The 27,525-nt window shown below is 38.5% G+C and overlaps 1 protein-coding gene and 1 long non-coding RNA gene across 5 annotated transcripts in view; one reads left to right on the top strand and one right to left on the bottom strand.

The window, feature by feature from the left end:
• Positions 1 to 6,436, bottom strand: part of LOC144220803 (uncharacterized) — a 38,474-nt gene extending 32,038 nt beyond the window's left edge. Inside the window, exons 1-2 of the long non-coding RNA XR_013331863.1 lie at positions 6,378 to 6,436; positions 493 to 654 (exon numbers count right to left, since the gene is read on the bottom strand). This is a non-coding gene — a long non-coding RNA (uncharacterized LOC144220803). The remainder of the gene's footprint in view (positions 1 to 492; positions 655 to 6,377) is intronic.
• The window catches only part of ATF2 (activating transcription factor 2), an 81,164-nt gene continuing 59,668 nt past the window's right edge, over positions 6,030 to 27,525 (top strand). Inside the window, exons 1-3 of one of the 4 annotated variants that reach the window (XM_077751148.1) lie at positions 6,150 to 6,292; positions 11,432 to 11,513; positions 21,340 to 21,438. The gene's annotated coding sequence lies outside the window, so the exon portion shown is untranslated. Of the gene's footprint in view, positions 6,054 to 6,149; positions 6,293 to 6,436; positions 6,522 to 11,431; positions 11,514 to 21,339; positions 21,439 to 27,525 lie in introns of those variants that run through there. The other 3 variants (XM_077751149.1, XM_077751147.1, XM_077751150.1) reach the window with 3 other exon arrangements.

Raw genomic sequence — 27,525 nt, 5'->3', positions numbered from 1 at the left:
AAGTATGTATTGTTTCAGTACTATCCTCTGCAAAGCCTTTTAAAATATGTTTGTTGTATACAGGAATTTATGAGTTGTTGAATTTTCTACATGCTGAGCATATATTAATTTAGTAATTTCATGGTATTATTCTATTGATGATATTATGGACTTAAGGCCTAAATACATTGTCCACCAATTACTTGCCCAGTACTTTACATTATTAGAGCCAAAATTTTTTTTCAGATCCAATACCATCTTCCTCTACCTCAGCAAACATGGCAATTAGACTCTGTCTCTGCCGATAGCAACGTTATGCCTTAGCTTGCTTTGATGTAGAGATAGCTAATACAGAACAGTCAAAACTTGGGATAGTATAGCATTTATAAGCAATACCATCATTTTTACAGACTTTTTTGAAAAGTAGGTAACATGAGTGTATTTATACTCCTCTTTTCCCTCCACCCACGCTTATCTACCCTCCTCTTCCACCACGCATATACACATGCTCACCTGTGTATTCTGTTAAAGGCTTTCTGGTGATGTGTACAGATCACAACATACACAGCACTGCTACTCGAAGTGAGGTCCAGGGGTCAGCAGTGTTGGCATCACTTGGGAGCTTGTCGGAGATATAGGTTCTAGAGCTTCACACTAGAGCTTCTGAATCAGAATCTGAAGTTTAACAAAGATTCCAGGTGATTTGTATATACATTAAGTTTTGAGAGCACTGGTCTAGAATATTCCCCCCATGCCTTAACTCAGACTCCTTATCTTTCAAAAAGCTGTCAACTCATTAATTGGGCAGTTTTTTCCCCCTTCTTGTTGGAATGTGCTGCTAATCTAGTGATTCTCAAAGAGTGGTCTGAAAACTTCTGAGGGCCCCTAGAACCCTTCTTTCAGGGGGTTGACAAGGTCTTCCCTTTGCCACTTGCACAGCTCTGTGAGGGTAGATTGTCATCAAATACTTCAACCAAAACAACATATTGCAACAGATCAAATACAGAAGTAACTTAAGTGTTACCTAATTATTTACAAAAATGAAAAAAGTGCCATTCTTCTATTTTTGTTTTGGAAAATATAGTTATTTTTCAAAAAATGTTATTTATGTTAACATGTTGATATGGAGCGCAGGGTACCAAATCTCCCTGACTGGTCTGTCAGTGAAAAAACAGGCTCCCATATGACTTTTCACTTACAACTTTATAGAAACATCAGTTTTGTAAATTGAAGGTAACCTGAAGGAGCTGTCAGCTATCAGTCTATTTATAATCCCTAAAAATTGGCCCACATTCCTAGTAAAAATCTGCACTTCTTTCTCAAATGATGCCAGTAATCTATCTCCTCCTAGATGTTTAGTTAACTTTTTTCAAGGGAGTTTAAATACTGAAAAGAATTGACGTAAGATCCACAGAGACTCGTAAATCCAAGGGCTTCTGATTGTTCTACTATTAGCATGAGCTAGCCTCCTCCAGCTGATCTTGGCAGGGACTCCTAAGAGGAGCCATGGTTGTTGGCAGCGGCTGCTATTCTACAGAAAGCATTTAGTCAGCATTTCCCAGTCATGGAGATTCCAGGATCTGTTCCTCTTACAGGAGAGTCCCAGAGTTTGCTTTCTCAACTAGTTAATGTAGTTTGGCTGAGTGTCTCAGATGCTGGGCAGCTTAGTATTATTCCCTCAAGACTTCTATCTAAAGGACAGGTTGGGGCGCCTGGGTGGCTCAGTTGGTTAAGCATCTGACTTCGGCTCAGGTCATGATCTCACAGTCTGTGGGTTCAAGCCCCATGTCGGGCTCTGTGCTGACAGCTCAGAGCCTGGAGCCTGCTTCAGATTCTGTGTCTCCCTCTCTCTCTGACCCTCCCCCACTCGCTCTCTGTCTTGTCTCTCAAAATAAAGACATAAAAAAATTTTAAATAAATAAAGGACAGGTCAATGTATTTACCTACCTCTCTAGAGATATCTAAAACATCATTAGCTCTCAAGACCCCAAAAGTTGTATAAAAACAATAAGCTTATAATACTGCATATTATCACATTCCTGCTTTATTTTCTCCAATACCGCTTACTACTATTTAAATTATCATACTGTTTATATATGTGCAGTGACTCCCCTCCTCCCCCATGAAAATCTCCCTAAGGGAGAGATCCTGTCTTGTAGCTGCAGGGCTGGGAACAGCACCTGGCAGGCTCATGCTTAATAAATATTGATGCTTTATGAGTAATGAAGTATAGAAACAGAGCATTAGGCTCATAGTTACCCTAAGAGGCCATGTCCAAGGTGAGAATACAACTGAAAAGAGCAAGGTATTAGTCTAAGGGCCTAGGAGGGCCCATATGACCAAAAATTTCTGGTCTCTGGCATAAGGGATTCATAGCTTTCGTACTATGTGGGCCTCAGGTTGACAGAAACTAGTTATGGGGAGTCATCAAGGGTACACACTGGAGTGGCAGATAAAAATCTTTGTCCTAGGAGTGGTTCTATCTACTTGTATTGGTAACTTAATAGTGTGTGGAAAGCTGAATAATGACAAGCCCTCTTTCCTAGTGAGTGGGATGGGAGAGAGGTAGGAGAAGCCATTGATATGAAGGATGAAAACAAGGGCTTTCAATTCATTCTCTCCCTTTGGGCTGATCTCCATGAAGCTGGCACAAGCTAAAGTATGATTTGAAGATCAAGACAGCCCTCTAATTTTTTTCTCTACAATGCCACACACAATTAATTACAAATTCTTGTGGGACCCAAAGATTGAGGGTGGGAAGTGGACAGTGACCCTCCTTGTACTTGAAATGTTCTCACTGGACATTTCCATTATGAGAACAGATGCGGAAAGGTTAACTATAGCATAGGCCATTCCAAGGATGTGAAGGAAAGCCCTGGGTGGTCAGAGGGAGGGAAAGAAGATCTGCCATGAGGTAGAAGCTACCAAAAGAATCAACTAAAATTTTAGTTTAGGGCCATGCTGTCCTCATCTCGTCTTTCTGCACTGGGCTGTATCTCGAGGATATATGAGAAAATGCAGAGGCTCTTTCTCGGAGTCCAAGACAGACATAAGGGATGTCCTGGAATATGCTATGTTTTGTTAGCTACAAACAGAAACTATATCCTTACAAATTAAATCTTCCTTTTCACTTTATTTTTCATATATATAGATCTGTATATTTATATTTTAGTATATTTACTATTTGAGAAGGGTTTTAGTTGAATTTTTAAGAATAACAGATTATAACCACGTAATAACTTCTGAACGAGGCAGAAATACCACATTCTGGAGCATTTGGAATGTCTTGAGAGCATTTAGAGGCCCTCATTGTTTCTTGCAGTATTTAATAATGGGCATTTCTATAATAGAAATAGTTTTCTTCAAATAGCCTCTTGTATCTAAGGGATAACAATTTTATCCAGAAGTCATGCTGGGTTCTTAAAGGAGGTTTACCAGGTTAGGATGCCTGGATGGCTCAGTTGGTTGAGTGTCCGACTTCGACTCAGGTTATAATCTCGTGGTTCGTGAGTTAGATCCCTGTGTCAGGCTCTGTGCTGACAGCTTGGAAGTTGGAGCCTGTTTCAGATTCTGTGTCTCCTTCTCTCTCTGCCCGTCCCCAACTTGCACTCTGTCCTTCTCTCAAAAATATATAAACATTAAAAAAAGAAAAACAACTTTAAAAGAGGTTTCCCCAGTCCTCACTAATTTTCTTAGAAGTTGTTGGGTAGATGCATATATGGAATGATAAGACAGGTGAAGAAGGGGTCCAGAACAGATTTCCTGCATTTGCAAAAGAGAAGACTGTAGAGAAGTTTAGGGCTGTCTGGTGAGCTTGAGGAATGACAATGAGAAAACAATGGAAAAGCAAAGCATTTTATTAAGGTATGGATACTGAGACAAGTTCACAGGACCAGAACTAAAAATAATAACTACATTTGTTTTTGTCTAAGCTTCATTTGTAGAAAAGCTATAGTAAATGAAATGTTGTGGAACTACAAATATGTAGATTAAAGTAAGACACTTTCTAACTACCAGGTTGCCAACAAGCATATGGAACAGATTTATATCCTTTCCACCTGTTTTTTTTCCTGTGATCCCCTTTATATTTTCTCACCATAAGTTTACTTTTTTAAAAAGAAAAGTAGCTAAAACGGCATTCTCCAACAGCCCAGAGTACTATTTGTATTACTAAATATTCTTGTCTATGAGGACTCCTGAAAGACTTTCTTTAAAATAACATGTTCTTCTAGTGCATTATGTAGATAGTTATCTACTTGGCAAAAGACTGGATGAGGAGAAGATATTTAAAACCAAACCTATGCCAATTGAAAATGAATCAAAACCAGAGAAAAGAATTTCAAATTTTTGATATAAGCAAATAAAAATAATTGTTCTTTAAAGTCTACTCTAATTGATGCAAACTTCTCTTGAAATGTCATAACATTTGTAGTTCTTTTTCTCACATTAGACATTATTAGACATTTTGAGAAATGGAGAGAGGCACCATTTTAGTGAATATATACTTGACCTAACAATCTGTCATTTGTCAATGGCATATTTTGTCCATCATCATATTCATTTTCACTAGTCTGAGCTGCTGAGATTTAACTGATGTGATTAGTGCTACATTACATTAAAACTAACACAATGTTACTGTTATTAGATAGGGATAGTACTTTCATTTTAACTTGAGAAGGTAAACAGTGGCTCCTTTCTGGTCTCTTGAATAATGAAATTAATCTTAAAAGAGGAGTGAGTTTGCTCACATATATGTACACAGGCCAGAAGGAAACCTGTTAAAAGGTTCAGTGCCATCAGAATTTCACTTTTATGTCAGATACCATTATTGAATTGCAAGTTTATTAACTTTCAAATACAATACCGCACAATCTTCCAATAATTTCAGTTTCACTTTGGTTTGGATGTTTGAGTGCATTTTACATTAACACAAGACTTTATTCATTATTTGTTATAGACTAGAAATCATGTAATAGATGAAAAAACACGGCATTGACAAACAACTGGCTTTTTTAAAAAAAGTTGATGCGAGTTTTTGCAAGAGCCTCTCATCATACTTTTCAACTTGTGCCAGTGTATATTTATTGAACAATCAATATCCCCAGACCTAACGTTGAAATATTTAAGTTGTGTAGAGAAATCACAGAGCAACATTAAAAACATTTTCAGGGGCATTCACGAGTGTATCTGTGTCAATTGCAGAGCACTAAATATGGTCTCTTCTGTCTCTCACGTTAATCCAATGGTCTTCCTCCGCCACCCTTTTTTAAACAGCTTCTTTCAAAGCTTGACAGACATTTCTTTGTCATTGTAGCAACTCAGTGGGTAGTAGGATAGTATACTATGGGTTGAGAGCCATTTCTATTCCATATTCCAATTTGGTGTCCTTTGGTCCTCTCTAAATAAGGCGAGATGCTGATATTTTAAAGGTTTGAAATTATTTCTAATAAAGTTGATATATTTATTTTTCTAATGTTTATTTTTGAGGGAGGGAAGGGGAGAGAGGGAGAGAGAGCATGAGCGGGGGAGGGGCAGAGAGAGAGAGAGGCATCAGCTTCAGTTACAGCTTAGTAAAATTCGACCAAACGCCATCCAAAGTACAGGCCTTTTCTCTTCTTTTTAAAACGGACTTATCTTGCTTTCCCGCTTTAGACCTTGGGGATACTTTGAGGCCAACTCCGCCCGTTCCAAACCTCAGCTTAACGGAGGCACCCTCTCTCAAAAGCTTCAGAGTAGCAGCAAAACGGGTTTAGGCGCGCGCCTCTCTAACGTTTTGTCTTCCTTCCTCCCCAGGGCCGGGAAGCGACAGCAACAAAAATACCGGGCTCCCGTGGCGGAGCTCAGAGGACTCATCACGTTTTCTTTCCCGCCACTCGCAGCCTTCTCCAGAGTCACCTTAGTCATCTTCACACCGTCAAACGCTCCCCGCGACCCCAACATCCACCTGCTCCAGCGCCCCACACCCGCGCACGTCTCCAGCCAGCCGCCAATCACAGGTTTCAGCACCGGTTACGGAAACTCGTCTTTTGGCCCTCCGATCCCGCCCCCTNCGGAGGCGCTCCATCCGATAGAAGGCAAGAAGGGGCGTGTGCGGTGGGTGGGAGGGGCGCCGAGAAGAAAGGGGGGATGCCGGGAGTGGGGCGGGGAGAAGGGAAGGGGTGTCAGTACGATCTCGCGAGAAAGGACGGAAGCCTGTGGGAGCCCGTGGCCTTTAAAGTGCGGTTCAGCCCTTTCCTCCAGGGGTAGTTTGTAAACACCGCTGAGCTTGGGGCTCCCTGGCGACCGAAAGGACATGAACTAGTGACCTGGAAAGGTGAGTAGAGATGGGGGGAAGGTTGCAGGACTGGAAACTGTAGGGATACGGAGAAAGAAGGCACTAACATGGCGACGTCGCTCACCGTAGTCCCCACCCCCAGCTTCCCATCACCTCCGGCGCTCCTGCCTCAGTGCCTAGCCCTCGGGGCGACTGTGGCTGTTCTGCCACCTCAGCGGCCCCCGCGGCCTCGGCTTCAGGAGCCCGACCGGTCCAGCGGGACCGTTAGGTAACTGGCGTTCGTTGTTCCGGCCCCTCCCGCTCGCGCGCTTTCCTAACGAAGAGGAAAAAGGAATAACGGCTCCTGTTAGACCCCTCCCCCCGATTTATCTTCCCCTTCTCGGGTTAGTTCAGAGGTCCCCGGGCTGCAGGTCGGATCCGCCGGGGGCGCAAGGAGACCCCTTTTAGTCTTGGATTAGCAGGAAGAGGGCCGGCTCTGGTCTCCCCACCCAAGACTCAGTGGTGGGGATCTCTGTGTATGTGATGGTGGCGGGGATGAGGATCGGAAGGCGCAGCTGAAAATAGGGTCAGGGTCTCTGCCTTCGGTGGAACCAATTGGCATGGGGAACCTGTGAGCTGGAAGTCTGGGCATTTTCTGTCCCTTCTGCCCCCTCACACTCCCACCACCCCCTTTTTCCTGGTGGGGCGGGGCTGAGGTGTGGGTGCAGATTGATTCTGGTATTTTCCCCCATTTTTAACCTCCCTGCTTGGACTGCAGAACCTCCGTAAGGAAGTAACCTGTGCTCTTTTTTTATTGATGCCCTAGGGAGCTGGGCTGAGCGAGAGAGAGAGAGAGAGAATGTTTTCTGTGTTAGCTCGTTGAACCGACGCTAGAGGAGGGCGAGGGCGGAGGAGCCGGCTACTATTTTTGTGTCCTTAGGTAGTATAAAATTGCCTTTGCTTAATCGGGAGTTTCTAACTGGTTGAGGCCAAGAGCAAAACTGTGAATATGATGGAGTAAAAGGCATTACACCTGATGGTCTTTAGGCATATTGACTAATCCCTAAATTATAATGTGAAAGTTGTAATCGCTTAGGAATTTTAAATTATGGAAACAGTAACAATGCGCAAGTTTAATATACATACTTGAAATCAGAACAAAAACTGTTCCCTTGAGTGCACTTTTGTCCTATTTGAAGAAACCACTGGCATTGTCAGTAATAGCCTTTCTAGGCGTAATTTTTAAACAGCCATGTAACCTTAGTGTAGTGTACCAAAACTGTGAAGGTGATAAGCTCGTTTAAAAGTCAACCCTACAGGGTTAAGTGACCTGAAAGACCAATACAGTAGCAATTACATCTTGTAATTAAATGTGTTACTCCGACTTGAGGAATCCACTGTATACACTCCTCAAAGCTGCAGGAACACCGTTGTAAAGTTATGTTAAAAAAGAGTTGCCCTTCTGCAGATCAGGAAATAAAGTTAAGGATGTTCTTGACTTTTTAAGGTCATCAATAATTGAATAACAGAAAGCCTAGTCTTTGTAATTTATACGAATCTTATACATTTATGATGGTTATATGCTGCTTTCCTAAAACGTGTTTAATCTTGCTCTGAGAGGATTACTGCCATTAAGTTTTCAATTAAAGTGTATTGTGGTAATTTAGATTGTAGGTGTTAGTAAGGAAGGAGCTTTCAGGAACTGTGTGTGTGTGTGTGTGTGTGTGTGTGTGTGTGTGTGTGTGTGTGTGTTTAAGGTACCCAAGCCTTCTGTAGACCTGATTGCATTTCCTCGAAGTTCTTTTTTAAATAACCTTATTAGAATGTTTATTTCATCTTTGGGGCACTGTACCACAATCTATTAAATATGTAATCCAGAAATTCCTGTATTGAGAATATTTGTTTCATATTTTAAAACTAAAATAACAGTACACATTAAGGGTATTATGTTTGCTCTTTAATTATTTGGAGGAATACTTTTTCTTGGTAGTCAGGAATTGAAAGCTATCTGAATATCATTTTTAAAAATAATAGGCTGTCCATCAAATGTCTACTACTTACAACTAGTATGCAGTCTCAATAAATAATGAACATTTTGCCTACCTAAATTTTTGAGTTTTGAAGAAGTTGGGTTTTGGTGATTTATATGTTCTCTGATGGTTAATGAAATTGTTAGATCATGTTAGAACAAATGTGTAGATCTCATCTCTGTCATCTTGAGCAAATAATACAATCTCTTAAAAACTCACTGAGGGGCACCTGGGTGGCTCAGTCTGTTGAGTGTCCGACTTTTGGCTCAGGTTATGATCTCAATGTTTGTGAATTTGAGCCCCATGTGGGGCTCAGTGCTGACAGCTCAGAGCCTAAAGCCTGCTTAGCATTCTGTGTCTCCCTCTTTCCCTGCTTCTCCCCTGCTTGCGGGCGTGCTCTTGCTCGCATGCACGCGCTCTCTCAAAAATAAACTTAAAAAAAAACAACCACTAAATATGGGGCACCTGGGTCCCTCAGTCGGTTAAGCGTGGAACTCTCGGTTTCAGCTAAGGTCATCATCTCAGAGTTTCATGAGTTCAAGCCCCAACTGGGGCTCTTTGCTCGTAGCGCTTAACCTGTGCGGGANCTTCTCTCTCTCTCCCCCTTCCATCCCCCCAAAATAAACTTAAAAAAAAATAATCCATTAAATAACAATAATTGGAGTGTCAACTGATCCTTATAAAAGTACATCAAGTACTTGTTAAGCTATTCACTGTCATTAAAATTTAGTACTATAGGAAAACAACAAATCTGCATTGTTACAGTCACTTTAACTTAGTATTTGTGTGTTTATCCTATCCTCACACCTATTCCTTGAGACTTAGAACTTACCTAAACTGCTGCATGTTCCCTTAATGTAATTCTTAATGAGGAGGTATTAATGATAGTATTCACCTATTTATGCCCAAGGGAAAACCCACAAAAGATTTCTTTTGCTCTGTTTCTTTTTTTTAATTTTTTTTATTTATGTCTAGGAGAGAGAGCGAGAGACAGCGTGAGCAGGGGAGGGTCAGAGAGAGAGGGAGACACAGACTCCGAAATAGGCTCCAGGCTCTGAGCTGGCAGTCAGCACAGAGCCCGACACGGGGCTCGAACCCATAAACCGCGAGATCATGACCTAAGTGAAAGTCGGACGCTTAACCAACTAAGCCACCCAGGTGCCCCTCTTTTGCTCTGTTATTTAAGCTCAAGGTTAAACAGAGTAAAATATGATTTCAAAAAGATTTAAGGAAGTTTGTAGATCTTTAAGGCCAACAATAATTGGAATTATTTTACATATATTACTATAAATGTGTTAGGTATTATATAATTACAGATATATGTATATTATATATACTATTTTCATTTATTCTGTTTAAATTTTGAAACTTGTATATTCATTTACATTTTTAAGTATGTTTAAGTAATGCTTTTTTTCTTGGCATTTTGGCAGTAGTAGTACAGTGATTGAAAACATTTTTTTTTGTGGGGCACCTGAGTGGCTCAGTCGGTTAAGCATTCAGCTGCTCAGCTCCCAATCTCATGTTTAGTGTGTTTGAACTCTGCATTGGACTCTGTGCTGGCAGCAGGGAGCCTGGTTGAGATTCTCTCTCTCCCCCCTGCTTGCCCTCTTTCTCGCTCTCAAAATAAACAAACATTAAAAAAATTTTTTCTTTAAAAAAAATTAAAAAATAAAAACTTTTTTTGTAACAAGAAGGGAGGTAAGTAAAATGCTCTCAGGGCTAGGCTTGTTCACTCATGTCTGCATTCTGTATCTTAACAAAGATAGTGATTCCCATTTTTTCCCCGTCTTAATACCCAAGGAATAGAAACACTCCCAACAGTAGTAGTAGCTTATTATCAGAGATTCTCAACAAGATTACTAGAGAAAGAGAAAGGGTGGGGATGATTAAAATCGGCAAAAATCCAGTTGGGAAGGTACCAAGTGTATTTTGATTACTTGGCCAGTTCTGTATATTGTTATCTTTATAATACTCCTTTAATTTACAAATTCCCTAAATGTTCTTTAGTTTGCCTACCTGGAACCTAAACCTTTGTCATTCCAATTTTATAGCTTCGATTTTTCTAGTTCTTGCTATGTGAGCTAGTGTGTTTTCTATTTTTTGAACATTTAAAATGGTGCTACTAAAAATCAATTACAAGTTTGTCCTACTGATAAGTAACTTTTCATTTTTTGTTGCCTTCTAATTTCTGCATATACATTGTAGTTTTAACAGAATTATACAGTTATGTTTTACTTTTCTAGCTTTAGCATTTTACCATACTGTCTAACCTTTGTAATATATAATGCTTACCTGATAGTTTACCAAGTGACTATTAACATTTCCTCAAATTTTTAAAAAATTTTTTACGTTTATTTATTTTGAGAGAGAGAGAGAGCGTGTGCGTGCGCTTGTGCATGCACGAGCAGGAGGAGGGGCAAAGAGAGGGAGAGAGAGAATCCTAAGCAGGCTCCATGCTGTCAGTGCAGAGCTGGTTGCAGGGCGGGATCTCATGAACTGTGAGATCATGACCTGAGCCAAAGTCAAGAGTTGGACATTTAACCAGCTGAGACACCTAGGTGCCCCTACATTTACTCAATTTTAAATCCCCAACAGGAAAATAATTGTTTTCAGTTTCTATTTTAACATTGAATTGAGCATCTCTGTGCATTTATCTTTTTTCTTACTTTGAATTGTTTTCAAAGGGTACTAATCTCAAATGAAGGATATAAATATTTCTGTAGGATATACATGTTTCTATATTGTTAAATGTTTGCCTCCCCAAAGAGTTGAGCACGTTTACACGGTCATGAGAATATGAGTGTACAAACTTTATCATAATTTTATCAACTTTGGAGTTGTGCTTCTTAATAAAGGAGGATTGTTTAATTAGGAATGATTACTAATCCTGGAAATAAGTTGCACTATTTAGTAGGCCATTTCAATCCGTAGTTATTTGTCTACTGTATATTGAAATACTGTATATTTCATATTTTCTGTCATTTCACTGACTTTCTCCTAAAAATTAACTGAAACTTTTGATGATATAGTAACAATAATTCTTAAATTTGACGTGTTTTTAATGGTTTATATGTTGGATGTTTTATGCTGGTTTTAATATGAGCTACTTTCCAACCTATACATTTATGAGTTATTAAAATTCATAATGACATTTATATCCATATAGGTAACCCTTGAAGTAAAGAATATGTATGTTATAGCCAAATTGGCTGAATTTTTGCTTCCTCAATATCGTCTTCTGGTACCTAGTAAGTATATAATCAACGTTTTAGGGTGGTTATTAGGAGCAAGAGACTGTCATGAGTCTTCCACTTACTATCTGTATCACCTTGGCCAAATAATATAACCTCTCTGTGCTTCCCTGTCCTTATTTTTGAAGATAATAATTTCATAGTCTTCATGTTCAAATGTATATGTGATGCTTAAAACAGTGTCGGGAACTAATGAATACTTAGTAAGTGGTGTGGTAATTATTGTTAAAGTACATTCAGAAATAATAATAACCTACCATACCCCCTCCAGGAATGTGTGATGTAACTTGAAGGCAGGATATCAACCCTCTCTTTGGTAGCTTTGGCAATAAAGTTGAGTTTTCTGTAGGAACTTATAATTTGTGGTGTAACTTATTACATTAGAATATTCATAAGTCCATGTGAGAGAGTATCTCATATTTTTTGTTTCCTATACACTCCTCCCCAAGTCAGACTTTGTCTGTATAAAACTCATACAGTATAGCATACTCCTATTTTGAGATGATAAAACCATGATAGTATGATTTCCATAAAATCTAATTTATCATTTTCTAGTCTACCAATTCCACTAAAAACATTTTGGTGAGACCTTTTATTCCTTCCTCTTCATAGTGGAGGAAAGAGCTAATGATTAAATAAAATGCCACATTTATAATGTTTTCTTTTTAATTTAAAATTTTTTTATTTTAATTCTAGTTAACATACAGTGTTAGTTTCAAGTGTACAATATAGTGATTCAGCATTTCCGTTACCTTGTGCTCATCACAAGTACTCCTTAATCCATATCACCTGTTTAATCCATCTACCCATCTCTCTCCCCTCTGGTAATCATCAGTTTTTTCCTCTATAATAGTCTGTTTCTTGATTTGTCTATTTTTTTTCCCTTTGCTTGTTTTTTTCTTAAATTCCACATATGAGTGAAATCATGTGGTATTTATCTTTCTCTGACTTATTTCACTTAGCAGAACACTCCCTAGTTCCATCCATGTCATTGCAGATGGCACGATTTCATTATTTTTTTTTTGTGCCTGAGTAATATTCCATTATACTCTCTCTCTCTCTCTCTCTCTCACACACACACACACACTGCACATCTTTATTCATTTTATTGAGGGACACTTGGGCTGCTTCCATTGTAAACAATGCTGCTGTAAACATAGGGGTGCATGTATACCTTTGAATTAGTGTTGTTGTATTTGGGTAAATACCCAGTAGTGCAATTGCTGGATCATTTTAGCTTTTTGAGGAACTTGCACACTTTTTCATGGTGGCTGCACCAGTTTGCATTCTCATCAACAGTGCACGAGTATTTTCTCCACATCCTCACCATGGTGTTGAGTTTATCCATTCTGACAGGTGTGAGGTTATATCTCATTGTAGTTTTAATTTGCATTTTTCTGATGATAAATGCTGAACATCTTTTCATGTGTCTCTTGGCCATGTGTATCAGGGTGCCTTGGTAGCTAGCTGGTTAAGCATCCAACTCCTGGTTTCAGCTCAGGTCATGATCTCACAGTTCGTGAATTCAAGCCCTACTTCAGGCTCTGTGCTGACAGTGCTGAGTCTGCTTGGGATTCTCTCTCTCCCTCTCTCTCTCTCTACCTCTCCCTTGCTTCCTTGTGTGCACTTGCTCACTTGCGCTCTAAGTATATAAACTTAAAAAAAAAAAGTTAAAAAAACTATACCCTATCTTATTTGTGCCCTCTTCATAATGAGAAGTTAGTATTGGTATACTCTTAATAGCAGTGATTACTAGGAATTATTGTAATTTTTGGTGAGCTGTGAATTTGTTTTTTTATTTTTATAAAAGTTAAGTTTTTAAGAAATAAAACAGTAATAGGTAACGATGTTCTGTACATTCACCTGAGAAGAATAATGCTATGAACATTTTTATAATACATTACCAAATCTAAAATGATGTCAATAAAAACTTGCATTAGTACCGTTCATATTCATAGTCATTACTCTGTAAGTTCCTTGTATATATATATATTTCTAATCTACTGTTGTAATTTTAAACTGTAAGACAAGAACTTCCTTACCTTATATCACCTAGGGATTACAGGTGTGGTATAATCCTCACTTTAAAAAGATGAAGTTAAACTTAAAAACTGATATTTTTTAAAGAATATTTTGATATATTGGGCTGATCTCAATATTTACATACTCATACTTTCATGAACACAATATTGGAAAAAGTCTGAGGTACTCGGTATGTGTGCCATCAACTTTGAGGAATTTCATCAAAACATTAGTATACTCTTGGGAATTGGTGATACGTGTGAAGATTATCTGTTGTGTCTGCTGTGAGTGGGGCAAAATTAAAAACTGTTTTACTCAAAAAGCTGCTTTTCCTCATTAAATATAAATTCTGTTTTTATCACTTCTGAGGCATTTGATTTCCTTACATAGCTAGATGAACTTAAACATTATGTACCAAATAACCTTATGGGATAACATCAAATTCATGGGTTAAAGATTAAATAAGATTGATTAAAGCATTAGGAAAACGTACATTTAAATTTTTTTTTTTTCTAAGTAAGCTCTAGGCCCAGTGTGGGGCCTGAACTCATGACTCTGATCAGATCAAGAGTCACATGCTGTACTGACTGAGCCAGCCAGGTGCCTCAGAAAAATGTATACTTAAAGTCAAAAACTGTAAAATTTCTAATAAAAATAGATACAATGGAAGGGCCATGCACTATACTATAGATTTTATATATGTTATTATCCTTGATTGTTTTTGACCACCCTAAAACTGGTGTGTTGTTTCTTATTGAAGAGGATCTTAATAAAATCATGCCATTAAAACTTTTCCTAATATAAAAACTCAAAAGGTACGTTAACCTTTAAAGGGAGTAAAGTCCTACTAGCTCATAGATTTTTAAACTCTTAGGGGTTTTTTTGTTATTATGACCATAGTGCTGTTCTGAGGACCCAGGATTGCTTGTAGGATCACTTTTTGCATTTTTTGGCTCTTAACCAAGATTTAAGAAGGAAATTACAGCACAGAGAAAACTGTGTCTATAAGGTGTTGATGCCCTTGAAACCTACTGACACAAGCCTGTCTTCCTGGGTGCGTTAACATTTTTGCTCTCTATTAATTTTCTATTCCTGCATTACAAATGACCACATACTTTGCATCTTAAAACAACACAGATTATCTCACCTATTATTATAGGTCAGAAGTCCAGGTGGGCTCAGCTGGTCCTCAGCTTAGGGTCTTCAAAGCCAAAATATGTTGCCTGAGCTGCATTCCATTTTAATGTCTAAGGAAAATCCACTCCTGCATTGGCCAAACTAGCACTGAGGAGGTTTCTCTTTCCTTGCGGCTGACAACCAGGGCTGGTATTTGCAAGGCTTTCGTTGATGCTCCCACCAGTAATGGCAAGTCAGGTTTCTCTCGTGCTTCTAATATCTATTTTAAAAAATTTTTTTAATGTTTTATTTATTTCTGAGAGAGAGAGACCGTGTGAGCAGGGGAGGGTCAGAGAGAGAGAGAGAGAGAGAGACACAATCTGAAACAGGCTCCAGGCTCTGAGCTAGCTGTCAGCACAGAGCCCGACACAGGGCTCAAACCCACAAACCATGTGAACATGACCTGAGCCGAAGTGGATGCTTAACTGAGCCACCCAGGCACCCCTCATTGCTTCTAATTTCTGTGACTTCTGCTACTGCTGAATTTCTTGGACTCCAGACAGAAAAGTTTTCTATTGTTAAGGGCTCCTGTGATTAGATTGGGACACCTGGATAAATAACTCAGGATAATTGTACTGTTTTAGAATCTGTAACCCTTTTGCAAATTCAGAGTCCCATTTTGCTATGTAATATAACCTATTCATAGTTTCTAGGGATTTGGGTGTGGACATCTTTGGGGGACCATTCTACCTGCTACATGTCTATGCTTTTGAAAAGAAATTTGGTAAATTGTGTATCCTTGCACATTGTTTTTTTCTTTGCATATTTCTAAGCTGAGTCCTGTAATTTTTCACTGTAAGTTTGAATCTTTGAAAAAAAATTCTGGCTTTTATAAGTAATTACAATAGTGATTTGAGATTATCATTGGTTTTTAAAAAACAAAACTAGAATTCATCTTTAAAAGTAGTTTTCATTGTTCCTCTTGCTTATGGAACTTTTGTTTAACTTCCACTTCTCCAATATAATTTTATTTGAATCCAGTGGATTTTAATGTTTTAAAGTATTGATTACCTTATCCTACTTCTCTGCAATAAATATAAATTGAACTTTTCTAAGTTTCTTACTGATTTCATCTTTTCATAGAGCTCTCTCAGGACAGTGCATTTTTGAACAATATTTTGAGAATGGAAGAATTAGTCTTTAAATACAAAGTTTTTATTGTTTCTGTCATCACACTAAGCATTATAGATGAATTCAGAACATCGCTAAACACAGGCGATGGCAAAACACCGTTCTTAAAAGCAGTGCTTTGCTTTGACAGAAGTACTTAGAAGACAGATGAAGACACAAGCCTGAGGTTTAATGGTACCTGGATTAAGGGAGGCTTTAAAACACTCTTAATTTAAATAATCCCCTTGTTTTATTCCTTGGAGGTTTTTTATAACCTGGGGTAATGCGTGGTAATAAGATTTGGTATGGGTTTCTTTGGAACTGTGGAAGACTAAGGACTTAGGGAAAATAGCCATATCATTTTAGTAAAACAAATATAGGGAAGTAAAAGAAAGTAAAATGCAAATTTTCTTAAAACCCTGTTCAGATGTCCCTTGGAAAGCATTAGTGTACCGTCAGTAATACGTACATCTGTTTGAACACTGCTTTGAAAAGACTGTCTTCCTCCTGGCCAGCTCTTATCTTACCATAGGGCCAGAAGTTGCCTATTCAGGATTCTCTCTGCTGTCCAGTTGTTCTTAAATATATTAGACTCTTCTGAGTCAGTGTCAAGAGAGAATTAGTTCATTTCTCTCACAAGTATCTACTTTTGAGCCCTGTTTTTTGACATAATATCTGCCTTCCAGAATACTTAACCACTAGCAGTATTTGCTTCCTTCAGCAGAGACCATACCCGTTACCCGCAGGTTAATTATATCCACATACAGGCATACTTAGGGATAAGGGCAGGTTTGGTTCCAGACTACCACAATAAAGCAGGTCAATTGAACGTTTTTGGTTTCCTGGTGCGTATAAAATTTATATTTTTTCACTGTGCTGTAGTCTATTAAAATGAAGTGTGCACTAGCATTATGTCTAAAAAATTAAACTATACACACACACACACACACACACACACACACACCCCATGGGGCACCTGGGTTAGTTAAGCGTCTGACTCTTGATTTCAGCTTAGGTCATAATCTCATGGTTGTGAAATAGAGCTCCACATTGGGCTCTTTGCAAGGTGTGGAGTCTGCTTAAGATTCTCAGGGCACCTGGGAGGCTCTGTTGGTTAACCATCTTTGGCTCAGGTTATGATCTCGTGGTTCCTGTGTTCAAGCCCTGTGTCGTGCTCTGTGCTGACAGCTTGGAGTCTGGAGCTAGCTTAGGATTCTCTCTCTCTCTCTCTCTCTCTCTCTCACAAAAAATAAAACATTTAAAAAAATTCTCAGTTTTCCTCTGCTGCTTCCCTGCTTGCTTGCCATGTGCACGTTTTTTCTTTAAAAAAATAAAAATTTTATTGCTAAAAAAAAAAATAATGCTAACCATCATCTGAGCTTTCAGCAAGTTGTAATCTTTTTGCTGTTATAGGGTTTTGCCCATGATGGCTGTTCACTGGTCAGAGTGGTGGTTGCTGAAGGTGGGGTGGCTGTGACAATTTTTTAAATTAAGACAATAATGAAGTTTACCCACAGTAGAACTTTTAAAATCGGAGTCAGTCCTCTCTAATTGTACTACTGTGTCGTCAACGAAGTTGATGCAATACTCTGAATTCCTTGCTGCCATTGCAAAATCCCCATAGCATCTTTACCAGGAGTAGATTCCATCACGAGAAATCACTTTCTTTGTCCATACGTAAGAAGTACCTTCTCATTTGTTCAGGTTTTATCATGAGATTGCAGCAATTCAGTCCCACCTTCCGGCCCCACTTCTAGTTCCCTTGCTGTTTCTAACACATCTGTAGTTACTTTCTCCACTGAAGTCTTGAACCCCTCAAACTCATCCATTAAGATTGTAATAAACTTCTTCCAAACTCATGTTAATATTGCTATTTTGACCTCTTCCATGAATCACAAATTCTCTAATGGCATCTAGAATGGTGAATCCTTACTAGAAGGCTTTCAGTTTACTTTGCCCAAATCCATCAGAGGAATCACTATCGATAGCAGCTGCAGTTTTACAAAATGTATTTCTTTAATAAGACTTGAAAGTCAGAATTACTCCTTGGGGTATGGGCTTCAGAATACATATGTTTATTAGCAGGCATGAAAAAGTTAATCTTGTTACATTTTGGGTGTCAGGTACATTGTCAGTGAGCAGTAAGATTTTGAAACAAATCTTTGTTTCTGAGTAGCAAGTCTCAACCGTGGACTTAAAATACTCAGTTAAACCATGTTGTAAACAGATGTGCTGTCATCCAGACCTTGTTGTTCCATTTATAGATCACGGGCAAAGTAGATTTAGCATAACTTTTTAGGGCTCTAAGATTTTTGGAATGATCAATGAGCATTGGCTTCAACTTAAAGTCACCAGTTGTGTTCGCCCCTAATAAGAGAGTCACTTTGTTCTTTGAAGCTTGAAACCAGGTGTGAACTTCTCTGTAAAAGTTCAAGATGGCATTTTCTTCTAATCTAAGGCTATTGTAATCTACCTTGAAAATCTGTTGCAGCTATCTTCATTAATGATCTTAGCTAGGTCTTCTGGATAATATGCTGCAGTTCCTATATTAGCACTTGCTGCTTCACCTAACACTTAATTTTTTTTTTTTATTTTTAAGTAATCTCTGTGCCCATTGTAAGTCTCGAACTCACAACCCCAAGATCAAGAGTTGTATGCTCTACCGACTAAGCTAGCCAGGCCCCCCTTCACCTTGTACTGTTATGTTATAAAGGTAGCTTCTTTTCTTAAACCTCATGAACCAACTCTGCTAGCTTCCAGCTTTTCTTCTGCAGCTTTGACACCTCTCTCTGGATTGATTAGGTTTTAGTTTAAGAGAGTGTTGTGGCTGGTTTGATCTTCTATTCAGACCACTAAAACTTTCTCTGTATCACTTATAGGGCTGTTTCACTTATTTGTATGTTCACTAGAATCGCACTTTTGATTTCCGTCAAGAAGTTTACCTTTGTATTCACAGCTTGGTTACCTGCCTGGTGCAAGAGGCCTTTGCTTTTGGCCATCTTGGCTTTTGACATGCCTTCTTCACTAACCTTAATTGTTTCTAGCTTTGGGTTCAGGGTGAGAGATGTGCCACTCTTCCTTTCCCTTGAATACTTAGAGGCCATTATAGGGTTAGTAATTGGCCTAATTTCAATATTGTTGTGTCTCAGGGAACTGGGAGCCCTAAAGAGAAGGAGGGATGGGAGAGGGGCCAGTAGGTGGAACAGTTAGAACATACAGATTTATCAGTGAAGTTTGCTGTCTTATATGGGTGCAGTCTATGGGTCCCTAAAACAATTGCAATAGTAACATCAAAGATCACTGATCACAATTTACGGTAACTAATGAGAATGAAGAAGCTTGAAATATTACAAGAATGACCAAAATTGGACACAGAGACCTGAAGTGAGCAAATACTGTTGGAAAAATGGCACCAATAGAGTTGTTCAATGCAGTGAAGGCTGCCACGAACTTTGAATTTGTAAAAAAAAAATCAGTGTCTGCAAAGCACAATAAGGTGAAGCTCAATTAAACAAGCTATGCCTATTTAAGAAGTATTTATACAGTAGCTAGGATAGGGAGCAGTGGTAAAAGAGGTTCTTTACATCTGTGTGTTTCAAGCTAACAAAAAAACAAAACAAAACATGGTTAGTGTCTTCCAAAGTCTAGATGGTAATCTTAACATTGCATGCATAAAACATAAGCTGTATAGGCCAGGTACAGCTTGCTACCTTAATCTTGTTGTCTTTTACTTGAAATGAAGACCAGAAGTCCATCTTGCTGTTTTCTAGGGTGTTAGTTCCTGGTCTTTTGTGAGCAACTGCTAAAATAACACAAACACTCCATAGGAAAATCTGAGGCCCTGCTTTTAAAAATAAACATTTTCCTGAAAGAAACGACTTGCAGAAATTTCTATCTAGAAAATGTGAATCTTTACACAGAGGCATTTGTTCTTTGAATTGCTGCTCCATTTATGGTCCCTATTTTACATTTGCATAGCTAACTATCCTGTTCTGGTCCCTTTCCCTTTAAGGAACATTCTGTCAAAAACACAATTTTATTCCCAGCTTTGAAACGAGAGTCTTTCTGGCTTCTGATACTCTCATTTCAAAGTTTTAAACATGAAGACTGCTTCAGCCAACCTATTCATGGTAAAGTACAACCCTTCTTCTCAACACTCTGTGCAATAGGAATATCTCCCAAGTTCATACATGGCCTAATAATGAGAGTTCGGTTCTCAAATAATGGTAGAGGAAAGTCTACTTTCCTTTTTAACATTTTGTTCCCAGGATTACTGCCTTTTCCTAATGGAGTTGGTAACTTGGTTTTCTGCCAGGATCTTACCCGGACTCAGCTTGAGCACTCCATTACTTACATAATGGCCCGTGTTCCCATTTCTGAGTTCTGTGGACTGCTTATGTGAGTTTATCGTCCCAAACCACAACTGTTGTTTAGGTTGTTTCTTTGCTCTTGCATTGTTACTCTCTTCTTCAGATTTTTCCCTTGTCACCTACAGATTGGCCTTGCATATTTAGAGAAGTTCTTATGAACACTGGTCTTGCTCCTTGGCCACTGGGAGGGACTTTCTGCTTTTGAAAGCTCCCTTCAGTGGACTACTGAGGCATCTCTACAAGGTATTCGACCACCTTACATTTTAGAATGAGAGAGTAACACCTAAATTTTGATCAATATTCATTTCCTTCCTTCTTTATTATAGATGCTCCAATTTTTAACTGAACGTAGGGCAAAATAATATATTTCTCAGGTATAACTGTGTGACTTAAGTTCTGGCACATGGAATGTAAATAGAAGTTTCCTGTGACTTGTTGAAAAGTTTCCTTAAAGGGAAGCTATTGCTTACCTCTTCATTCTCCTTCCTACTGTTTGATCAGCAAATGTTATGGTTAGACCTTAAGCAGTTATTTTAAACCATGAAGTGGACACCACATATTGAGGATGGCAAAACAACAAAATAGGAGGAGCCTGGGTTCCTAATGATCATGGTTCCAGGCTGCTTGTGCTTTTATGTCAGAGAAATAAACTTCTGAATCGTTTAAGCCATTGCTAATTTTGAGTTTCCTGTCACTCATAGCTGAACCTAATCCAACTGATATAGGTATAAAAAAAATCAAGCTCTTACCAAATGAAAAGCACATGAACTGGGTCCCATTGATGTTACATGCAGCACTGACACTGCACGTTGATACTCAGGTTCAGCACCTCTCCCTTCTGTTGTGGTAAAAAGCTTCGTTGTTCCCCTTTCACCACGACTCCATTGCTGTACTTCCATCCTTGAAACTGTTATACCTCTGGATAGGTGGCATTTTGCTGGGAGTTACAGGAGACCATAGGATAAACATCTTCCTGGAGCACTGAAACTTTTGAAAGGAACCTTAATTTTTATATCAGAAAAAAATGTAACGGAAGCCAAACTTTACATATGTTTTTAAATATAAAGTAAATACTTAAAATTTTTTGTTTCTTTAGGTCTTACAGAGTAAGGAATTCACTCATTTCTGCCTCTCCTTTGCCCTAGGGACACAGATGGAAACTTGAGAAGTACTGCTTACATGATTAGAGCTGAAGGATTCCTGGCAGCAGAGCAAATAAAGCTCATGGCCCACCAGCTAGAAAGGTAAGAGACTTAAGGTTTTAATGCAAAAATGGTTCTTTATTTTTGCAATTGTCTATCCAATATTACTGAGTTAAACAGATGCTTTTAGATAGTATCCTCAGGATGCTATTGTCCTCTCATATTATTGATAGTGTTTAGTAAAAAAAAGAGGGGAGGGGAATTAGAGGTTCAGCAAAATTTGGAAATGTCCTTTTGGAGCTACAATGCATTTCTGCATGTAAAAGCACACTGAAAACTTATATTAAATTTTTAAATTTTAAATCAGAGCCTCCTAAACTTATCAAACTAGAGAATCCTCTATAGCAAAGGGTCCTCATATGAAAGTCCTAATTCTTCTAGAATTTTCTAAAGGATAGTAACAAAAGTTAATCCTTGAAGTGTTTTCTTCTTCTTCTTCTTCTTTTTTTTTTTTTTGAGAGAGTGAGACAGACCGCATGAGCAGGGGAGGGTCAGAGAGAGAGGTTAGACACAGAATCTAAAGCAGGTTCCAGGCTCTGAGCTAGCTGTCAGCACAGAGCTCCACATGGGGCTTGAACCAACGAACCGTGAGGTCATGACCTGAGTCAAAGTCGGATGCTTAACCGACTGAGCCTCCCAGGCACCCCTTCCTTTTCTTTATTTTTAAGTAAGCTCTAGGCCCATCAGGGGGCTTGAACTCATGATCCCAAGATAGGAGTCACGTACTCCTGAGCCAGCCAGGCTCCCCGAAGTATTTTCTGTAATGCAAAACTATTTTGGACAAAAGGTATTCCCCATTTTAAGGCTAACTAAATACATGCTAACTATAATGTCAAAATGTACTTGCTTTTGGATCAAATTAAATCAACTAAGTTTAGTTCAGTGATTATTCGTACTGATCAGAAACATTAATAGGAAATTATATAGTTCTTCAGATATATATTCATTGAATACCTTCTGTGTATCAGCCCCAGTGTGGTGATGTTAAAGGTAAAAGTACAGTGGTTTCTTGTTTCAAGACGTTTATAGTTTGGGAATATAGCTTTTAAAAATGGAAGAGAAATAATTGATGTAATAAATGTGATCTTTTAAAACATAGTGGTCTAGTGATTGACTTTGTTGGATACATCGAGATATATAAGCGTGGCGTGTGCTGTTGTACCTGAATCTGAAGGTTCAGACCAAAAGCAAGACCATGTGTAAAATACAGTTACTCTAATTTTGATGAAATTTGGAAAATATATATGTGTATGTATGTGTTTTTTTAAGTTTACTTATTTTGAGAGAGAGAGGGCATGTGGGAGGGGCAGAGAGAGAGAGAAAATACCAAGCAGGCTCTCCACTGTCGTTGTGGACCCTGATGTGTCGGCTCGAACCTGCAAATCGTGAGATCATGACCTGAGTCGGATGCTTAACCTACTGAAACCCAGGCACCCCTGAAAAAGTAAAAAGTTTTAAGCAGGAAATTTTGTAAGGAGAAAAGAATGGCAAATTTTTCTTGCACATTAATATATATGTTAAATGACTTTTGAGCTACTTGATCAACTTTGATGTTGAAATCCTGGTTTGGCTAGAAGTATTGTACATATAGCATAAGTTTCATGAAGGCAGGGACTGTATCATTGTACCCTGGAGTCTAACACAATTCCTACCTTCTTGCATGACTCAGTAAATATTTATTAACTAAATGATGAAGTAATTGAGTGATCTGAATTTCAGGGTCTAAGGGGGATAGTGAATAGAGGGTGAGCAGTGTTTACTAAGAAACAGATGATAGGTGAGTGGGAAGGGAGAGTGTTTTAGGCTGAGAGATGAAGCCTACATAAAATTAGAGCCAAGGAGATGAAGGGGTAGCATAGACTAGGGTAGGAGGAGGCAAGGGTGGTCAGTCCACGGAAGGTTTGGAGACAATGTTATGGATTCGAAGCCTGATCCTTAACATTTTTTGCATAATTGGTCCTTTGCTCTCATTTTGACTGGTACTGTTGATATGCAAATCATCGTTCTCTTTTCTGAATTTAGCAGTAGTTTGTACTGGCTTTCTTATGCATAGTTTTGCCCTCTCTAATCCATCCTTCACATTTCTATTAGTGATCTTGCAAGAATTCCCCTTTGATCTAGTTCATCATCTTAAAATCTTTCCATTTTTTACAGTGGGATTAAGCAGACTTTATTCTTTAAAGAGCTAGATAGTAAATATTTTAGACTTTCTAGGGGCCACATATGGTCTCTGTTACTTGTTCTCCTCCCATCCCTACCTTCAACCATTTAAAAGTATGAAAAACTTGCTTAGCTCAACATTTTGGCACAGGCCTATATTTATAATCTCAGAGTGGCAGTGGGATGGGGGTGGTGAGGGTGGAATCCACACTCCTTACCAGGATAATAAAGGCCCTTCAAGATTTGTTTCTCTTTCTGGCCTTATCTCTCTTCCCTTCAACCTTATATCCCACATTTCACAGGTCTGAAGTTCCTTCAGCGTACTCTGCTTTATTGTGATTCTACATGCTGTCTTCTCTGCTGAAAACGTCATCTCTGACTAGCTGATGCCTCTCCCTTTGAGACTACACAGTTATTGCTTCCTTCAGTAATAGTCTTCTTAGACCCTCTCCACATTTGGCTAGGTATTTGTCTTGGTTAGGGGATAGAAACTTAATCAGATAAATTCAGGGTTAAAAAAGAAAAGAGAGCTCACACCCAGAATACAGAAGACCTACATAATTCAGCCACAGAAAGCATAGTCAGGCATCACAGAAACTGCTTTCCTTCTTTTTGGCTAAATGGTTTCTCATCTCTATTTTTCTGTGCCTACTCTTGGTTCTGGCTTTCGTTAATTCCTTCTTTTTTTTTTAATGTTTATTTTAGAGAGAAAGACGATGATGTGTGTGCTCAAGCAGGGGAGGGGCAGAGAGAAGGGATAGAGGATCTGAAGCGGGCTCTTTGCTGACAGCAGACAGCCGGATGTGGGGCTCGAACTCTTGAACAATGAGATCATGACCTTAGCCAAAGTCGACACTTAACCAATTGAGCCACCCAGGTGCCCCCATTAATTTCTTATCAATATGAACATGACTATAAATATCCATCAGTCCTGAGTTGATTTAGAATCTCTGGTGCCCGCTTCTGTTTGCCTGATTTTTCCTTTTTACAAATTTCCTGACTAGGTAATCTGAGTGGCTTAACTCGTTAGGTGACCCCTGGTTCACCTGAGGCAAGTATATCAAGGTCATGGATATTATAAGATTGCCCTTCACTGGTAATCAGGCTCTCTAAGAGGGCAGCATGGGTGCTGAGGAGAGATGGCCATGCTGAAGAGAGGTGGCCAGCTCCAGTATATTTCTTAATCCCCTATGTTCCCGTAGTGCTTGTGTATGTCTTTATTACGTTGCTGAATTATGTGATATATAATCTGATTTTGAGGGCAAAGACTGTATCTCTTATTCTCAATATGGTATAAGGTACAAAATAGGCAGTGAAATGTTTTCCAAATACATTTTTCAAAATAGATTTGTTGTATTAGAAATGCTTGAGAATGCCATACATTGTATGTAAAAAATTTATATTATCCATATTTTAGAAATCTGCTTTGAAACTTGAGTACATGCTTTGAAGGTAAGAAATTACAAAATTTATAGTTCTATAGCTAAAGAGGATCAGTAAAATTAACACTTTTAGAATATAGAGATTTTTGGGATGCCTGGCTGGCTCATTCGGGAGAGCATGGACTCTTGATCTCAGGGTTGTGAGTTCAAGCCCCACCTAGGGTGTAGAGATCACTCAAATAAAAAACTTTAAAAATTTTAAATAAAAAAATAGTAACATAGAGATTTTTTAAGTTAGTCACCAGAAATTGACTTGCTCCCTCCCTTTTTTTTTTTTTTTAAGATTTTATTTTTAAGTAATCTCTACACCCAACATGGGGCTGGAACTCCACCCTGACACCATGAGTTTTATGTTCCACCCATTGAGCTAACCAGGCACCCCCTCTGTCCCATTTTATTTAAAAAAAATTTTTTTTAATGTCTTATTTATTTCTGAGACAGAGGGAGAGACAGTGTGAGCAGGGGAGGGTCAAAGAGAGAGGGAGATACAGAATCTGAAATAGTCTCCAGGCTCTGAGCTAGCTGTCAGCCCAGATCCCGATGCAGGGCTTGAACCCATGAACCGTGAGATCATGACCTCAGCCGAAGTTGGACGCTTAACCAACTGAGCCACCCAGGCACCCCTCCTCTCTCTCCCATTTTAAAAGCTTCATTTGCCCACCCTATTTTCTGTGAAGTAAATTGGTTTCTTAATTTGTTCTTGATAGAGATGTAAGAAAAGCAAGTATTTTTTATTAGCTGCATCATTTGATAGAGTTCCAAATGGCATGGGAATATTTATAGCCTAAAGGATCATCTTACCTTGCTTAACACATTTCATTAAAAAAAAAAAAAAAAAAAAAAAGGAACTAAACAGACAATTAACATCATTCCTTGAGACTTTATTCAAGTACAGGGTAATTGTTCTATCATAATAGGATTCTCTTTGCTCTTAACCTATAGATGTGATTTTTCTATTCTTTGAGGTCTATAACAAGAAAGTTATAAATCGGAAATGAGCTGAGAATTGTTAGAGAATCCTTGTTTTGTAATGTTTTTCTCATAACTACTAAACACTATATACTAATTATATAACAGTTATGTAGTGAATTATATAATGCATATGATTATAAATACCTTCTGTAAGTCTTTTCATTTTTAATTTTTTAGTACAGGACCTTTTAAGAGTAAGTTGCTACCATTATGTCCCATTACCCCAAATACTTCATTTTCTACAATAAGACATTCTCCTACAAAACCACAATACAGCCCCTAAAGTCAAGAAATTAGCATTGATATATTGCTACATCTAATATGCATATGACATTTAAGTTTTGACAGTTGTGGGGTGCCTGGGTAGCTCAGTCGGTTTAGCATCTGATTCTTGGTTTTGGCTCAGGTATGCTCAGGCCCCGCGTCAGGTTTCATTCACGCTGAGCATGGAACCTGCTTGGGATTCTCTCTCCCCTTGTCCACCCCCCGCCCATCTTCCCTCACTCTCCCCCATTTGTGCTCTTCCAAAAACAAAAAAAAAGTTCTCCCAGTTCTAATAATGCCCTTTATAGCAAAAGGTTTTTCCAGAATTCACTTTGCAGTTGTTATATATCATTGGTCTATTTTAATCTGAAATATTTCCTCAGTGTTTCCTTGAGTTTGTGATTTGGGCACCTTAGATGATTAAAGTCCAGTTATTTTGAAGAGTTTACCTCAATTTGGGATTGTGTAATATTTTTCATGGTTAGATACAGGTTTATGTATCTTTGGTTTGATTGTCATAGAAGTGATGCTATGTCCTCATTGCATCCTGTTGGGAGTACATATCAATTTTTCTTATTTCTAATGTTGTTAACTTGGATCATTTGAGTAAGTTGATATTTGCCAGGTTTTTACAATTAAGGTATATTTTATCAGGAAATACTTTGAGTGGATAGAAGTGTCCTGTTTTATTAAATGTTGAGTTTATTCTTTTGTTTCAATATGGATTAATGGGATTCTCTTATCAATTGATTTTGATTCTCAAATGTTTCAGATTTAGCCGCTTTCTGGCCACATTCATAAGTCCTTCTTAATTTTCTTGCACAAGATATTCAAGGGCCATCCTGTACTTGGCCTGCCCTAGACCTGGAGTCAGACAGTTCTTGAAAGAGCTCAGATTCCTTTTGATAGAGAATGGTACTTAGACATCAAGATCTGGGTGCCTAGTGGGTATATTGTTTTGGGGGTATCTTTGTTTTCAGGCCCCCCTCACTAGGCACAGCTAAGGAAATACATGAACGTATGTGCATATACATATACACACATATTTATCATCTATATTTCTGTACCTTTATATCTGTTTTGAAAGTCAAGAGTTCACTATCTCGAAATTTCATCCAATTACCAAGATTCATTCTTTATTATAATTACCTTTACCTATAGTGTAAATTTACTTTCACCCACTACATCCTTGATATATCTACTTATTCTGCCATTCCTTGTGTTTGTGCATAATGAATCACCTGTTGCCACCACACCCACTCCTACTCATCAAGTAGCTGTTCTTCAGCTT

Source organism: Crocuta crocuta, unplaced genomic scaffold, assembly GCF_008692635.1.
Source record: "Crocuta crocuta isolate KB4526 unplaced genomic scaffold, BGI_CrCroc_1.0 scaffold219, whole genome shotgun sequence".
Lineage (NCBI taxonomy): Eukaryota > Metazoa > Chordata > Mammalia > Carnivora > Hyaenidae > Crocuta > Crocuta crocuta.
The sequence above is the reverse complement of the archived record's forward strand: the minus strand, read 5'-3'. Positions and strand labels throughout refer to the sequence as shown.